We start from the raw sequence: 6,000 nt of genomic DNA, 5'->3' as shown, positions 1-6,000 counted from the left end.
TTATGTGACATGTGTTTGTGTTTCAAGTTTTATTTCTGCTATAAAAGGTAAAAAGATATACATTTCTATATTAAACTTGGAATCCTTTGTGATTCCTCCTGGCTGGGTAGGTAGATAACGCGTGTGTTTTCTGTTCGTGTGGTCCTCAGTTCAATTCCCGGTGAGGTGGCTCACCTTAGATACAAATAGGAGTAACTATTTGAATTCCATTTTAAACAGTAAATTCTCTCTCATATTGATGAAATAAGCCTATATAGTTTAATCAGTCAAGCAATTGATGTCCTCTATTTGGGAGTAACAGAAAAGATATGATCAGTATTGAATTCAGGCTTTTGTACAAGGAGGGGCAATAAAAATTTAAGGGGGGCTGTGTTTTAGATGGGAGCAACAGGATTGCGCACACTATAGATTCCGAATTGCGCACAAATCTCTGTTGGTCTTTCTGAACACAGATTTTTGCCGAACGTTGCCACAATGGTAGATTTAAAATCTGTGCGCAAAGAAGGTTTTCCTTCAGACTAGGATAAAACAGAAATTAGAAATAAAATTCATATTATATTGTGGATTAACTAAATATAATTTGGTCAGTAGATACAAGAAGTCACGATACCTCTAAAGTTACAATCCAAATGTTAAAATTTTCTTGTCTCGTAATCTGAATTCCTTTGGAGTTCTAGAACCTATTTTTAGGTACTAAAGTATCGTCTTCATTATTCGATTAAAAAAGAACCAATAAAGCTTTTTACTTTTTTTCAAGTCTAAAGGCACTGTAGAACACGTTACGTATGGTTTCACGCCTTCTTGCGTCGAGACATAGGAAATGATGACATCATAACTTTATTTTTGTTAGGCCTATTTTCATTATTTTTGGCAGGCTTACTTTCGCACCTAGAAGATTGAAATTTTGTACAAACATTCAGTCCACCGAGTACTATTTATTAGATTTTTTCGGATCTCTGCGTTAGCACAAGGTGGATCCAGAGGGGCAAAAAGGTAAATAAAAGAGATTTTGTGGTTTTAAAAAAAATTCGCGATTTTCCCGCCTCAGATACATGATGAAGATATGTGAAAGGTCCGTTTGAAAGGCAGTTTTATTCTGAAGATAATAAAGGGTGAACTGTGATTCTAGGATAAATAGGGATGTCTCAGGAAATGTTCTGCCTGAAATCAAGGTATTTTACAGTAATCTGGGGCACTGCGGGGATTATTGATATTTTTCCCGCCCTGACTGTTCAAGATAAAAGCTTGAAATTTTGTACAGGCATTTATTACACCCCTTAGTGTTTTCTAGTTGAGTTTTAGGTCTCTGCATTGACACAGTGGGGGTCCAGAGGGGCTCAAAATTAAAAAAAATATATTGTCAAAGAAAAATCCCGATTTCTCTCAAAATTTCCCGCCTCAGGGACACTATAAGGAGATGTGAATGGTACCATTTGAAAGGTTGCTCTATTGTAAAAAGAAAACGATGTATGAACCATGGTCCTATGATAAATAGGGATGATGCTGTAGCCGCTTGACTGAAAGTCTCTAATTTACCTTAAAAAGCCGGAATCTATAAGGGTTAAGCATTTCATACTGCTTCAATATAATGTTATGTTTCTTTAAATCTTCCTTTTCTTGTGTATTGGTATATCCTTTCGCAATTGATCTTAATTTCAATTTTGTTTCTGATTGTATCTTCAACAAAGAAGAGATCACCTGGTAAATATCTGGACCAAGTGAATAAAATTATTAATTGTAATGTTTGTGAAATGTTTCCGCCCTATTTTCGTTTGAGGAGCTACTGAGGGTTCTGAAGCCCATATTCTAGGTGGGAACCTAAATAAAACAAAGCATACATTTATGTTGACATTCTTAATGTTAATAATAATAATAATAATAATAATAATAATAATAATAATAATAATAATAATAATAATAATAATAGTAATATAGTATACATACTTCCCACTATTAGCCAAGTTTTAGGGAAAAATTGAAAATTGAAAAAGTGAATAATTTTCTCCATTGTCGTAAACTTTTGCTTTGGTAAATTTATTGAGGTCTGTCGTTAACGTCTGGTCATATAATAGGATACTTGTTACAATAATATGTGTGATAGAATAAACTTAAATTACAATATTATTAGTATAATACAACGATGTGACTAAACTACTTTCTTACACTAATTACACTGCATTCCAATATAATCCTTGCAAAATTACACGATTTACTTATTAATAATATGGAACCTGTCAATATATATCTTAAATAACCTTCCTAAATCTAGTTAGAATATATAATTAGAAACAGTATGATGTAGCTACCTGCTAGTTTTATTACATACACTACGACTATGCACAGTAAATGTTATCATTGTTCGTACCTAATGTTACTCGCACAAGTTAGGACGATAATCTTAGCTTCTTCATTTATAAACAGTAACTTTTCTCCATCATAACTGAACTCAACTTCTCTTTCAATCACTTACTGAAGCAGCCTCTGTAATATTTCTCAGAACTGATGTGAGATTTTTTTTCTTCTTTTTCGAATGCAGTATATAGCCTCTATCCTTATGTGTTAACTCCTCTGTATTTTCTAAATTAGCTCAGTCCTAGTAATTTTATTCGACCCTTGGTTCGGGTATTCCGCTGCTCTTTTCTTACAGATTTACATAACAGAAGAGAAAATATTTTCCATCTGACAACATTGCTTAATTTTTCTGTGCGCAATTCTGTACATAATGACAGCTTGTCAATGACTTATCAGATAAAACTGGAAAAGTGTGCGCAATCTCATTGCAGCCGTTTTAGATTGCAATAGAGCAGCAGGAATCTGTCGCAACAAAACTCGCGACTTGTTATTGTATAGTCGGTTGCAATAAGTAACATATTGTCATTTTCCACTAATTAAAGTCGTAAAGCGTTTGTGTGGGTCTGTATCTAATTTCCAAGTTATTATTGAACTTCGACCTTATACGAAAATGTGGTTTGCTATTGAAACAATTAGGTTGGGAAAAGAAGAAACTCATTTTCTTTTTAAAAAATCTTTGCTTTTAAGATTTTTATTTCCCAAAAAATAAACAGAAAAAAATATTTCAATGCATGTGTATAGATATTCTAGAGGCAGTGCATATATATTCTAGGGGGCTCAGGCCCCCTTGAACATACCTGAATTCAACATTGGGTGTGATATAAAAGCAGGGAGTTTCTGCAGTGTTTTCAAAACCGGCCGTTTAAAGAACATTCTGCAAAGAGACACTTGGCAAGACTCCACAACTCACCTCCTTGATTACATCAGTTCATCCATAATCACTGAAAATGGGAACTGTTGTTCTGTGGAGCCGGTGACAATAGCCGTGTGTTCGGGCGTTCGGCTTCACTACATGAGGTTCAACACATCGGGATATATTTCTATCTGTCCTAAAAGTTTGCGTGTTCGTGTCTTTATCGAAGAGGATTAAGTAAAAAGCTATATGAGAGTAATCAGAAGATCATTTAGAGAAAATGTCCCGTTTGGGACAAGTTAAAAGAAAAGAAGTAAATAACAGTCCTTATAACTAACTAACTAACTCTATGGCCTATGGAACGCGGAAGTTCAATGCCGCGTTCACAAAACCTCTCCACTGACTTCTATCCTTAGCTAACTGCATCCAGTCTCCACTTTGTATTCCTATCTCTGCGAGATCCATCTTAATATTGTCCTCCCATATGCGCCTAGGTCTTCCTAATGGTCGTTTTCCGATTGGTCTTCCAGTCAAGACTTTGAAAGCGTTTCTACTTTCTTCCATTCTAGCTACATGACCCGCCCACCTAAGCCTCCTAGACTTGACGACCCTAACAATGTTGGGTAGACCATATAAATCATGTAGTTCCTCGTTATGAAGTTTCCGCCATTCCCCACTTCCGTTCCTTTTAACTAATGAAAACAATGGCGGATGTAGCATGGGCCAGGGGACCATGTTAGATATAGGTTCAGTTACAGATCTTTCGTTATGCAATGTGTACAACAATACTTGATATCCAAACGTTCAACCTAGCTATAACACCCATCGGGAGAGAGAGTTGAATTGGAAATATCTTCAGAACCCATGAAAAATTGTTAACTCATGATATACCTATCACAGTTGGGGTTCTGGCTGCCTCCTCCCCCAGTTTTTATCTTCTAGATCCGCCACTGAATGAAAGTGAATAATTATGGACAAACTAGTAAATTGAGGAATATGCGAGGGAAAAGAGACAACTCGAGCAAACCCACGGGACACAATGAGCCCACCGTAAACTCGTATGGCCTAGGATAGGACCCGGGATCGCTCACATCAAAGGGAAGCGCGCTACAACTGAACCAGGATTCCTATTTCCTGTAATTATGTAAAAGGTTGTGGACTACAGGGAATGAGTATGGAAGCTTCAAGTCAGACGTATCCAATTCCCGAATTTATAACGTAGAAGCTAGGGATGACCAATTCTGGAATTTTTACTTTCTGGAATCCAGAAAGTAAAATCGGAAAAATTCCAGATTTCCAAAAAATCCGGAATTTAGTAAAATTCCGTAAGTCGGACAAATTCTAGAATTTAGAAGGTTCCGTTTTTTTCCGAAATGCGGAAAGTGAAATTTCCTATTCCTGAAAATAAATGTCCCAGAATCCGGGTTCCAGAAAATTTTGGCTATCCCTAAGTATACAGTATTTTATTTTGCCGTGGCCCCCCTTTTTTTTGCGGAATTTGCACTCTTCCCCCTTGTCCAACCTTGCTGTTTCCCGAACTTCCACCCCTTATATTTCTTGAACCTATTGCTATGGGCAGCTAATTTTTTGAGAATGCTCATCTCTGTTATAGCTCTTTCAATTGGCATAGGTCACATCTTTCACTGCAACTATCATTTTCGGAAGGTTCCCTTGTAAGAATTGTTACGTCAAGGAGCATACTGTTGGAAGTGGTTGCTTTAAATGTCTCTCAAGAGTCTATGCTCTTCGCAGAAAATAAAACTGAGGATGAAGTACACAAAACGTTTAAAGGTCAGTATTTTCTTGAGATCTCATGCCCCTTTGAGTGTCATTATTAATACGTATATGTAGATTTTAGTTTCGATGCAGTTTGAAATAAAATTTCATCACTGCTACCTCTCTGCTTGGTATGGTTGGTAACAGTAACCAACCTAATTCTTGTTGCTAACGCATCTGTTTTCTTCACATGTAACCTCGGGTTCGATCTTTGGTGTGACACTTGAAAAGCTATGAAGATTTCTTTCAGGAAACTACGAAATTCTCTTCGGGACAGATCTATTGTATTCAGCGTTGGTTACCAATATCTTCGCACTTCGCAGTACTACTTTCACGCCCTCCTTGTGTATTGAACATCTCCTCCCAGTGGGAATATTCTGCAATTACCACTGTTGCCAAGTATGTAAACCCGAGTAGTATCTCTTACAAGCGGGCACGATTGCTAAATGGAGTGCTTACCGTTGGATCAAGGCGTCCCTGGTTCAATTCCAGGCTATGTCCGTTTGTGGTGGAGAATAACTTATCTGTGCGTTTTCTCTCGTTTCTCCCCTTATACCCTCATTCAACCAATACTTAGTCGGTGTTCTATAATTAAGTGATCTGGGGTGTTCGGCTGGTGATCGTGAAGCAGAATCCATCGTGAGTTTTATCTAGTACCAGTGTAGAGAATGGGTGTTTTTAAGAGTCCCTATCACTGCGAAATTAAAATACCGCTAATTTGACAGTAATTATGTGATATCTTCAAATAGATAAAAGGTAATCGAAAAGTGGATCAAGACCTCCCTAGACGATGTTATTTTGCATGAGGTACCGTTATCACGAGTCACCTAGTAGCTTTCCGTTTGCAACCATTTAGAAACGCGAAAATAAATGCCGATTTTCTAAATGGCTGGGAATCGAAAGCAGATAAGTAAGTCGTGACAACGGTATCTCTTGTAAAATAATATTGTCTAGCGAGCTCTTGTTCCACTTTTCGATTATCTTTTATCTATTTGAAGATATCACATAATTACTGCAAA

Source organism: Thermobia domestica, chromosome 4 (genome assembly GCF_964235325.1).
Source record: "Thermobia domestica chromosome 4, izTheDome1.hap1.1, whole genome shotgun sequence".
NCBI lineage: Eukaryota > Metazoa > Arthropoda > Insecta > Zygentoma > Lepismatidae > Thermobia > Thermobia domestica.
This window is presented reverse-complemented; position numbering follows the sequence as displayed.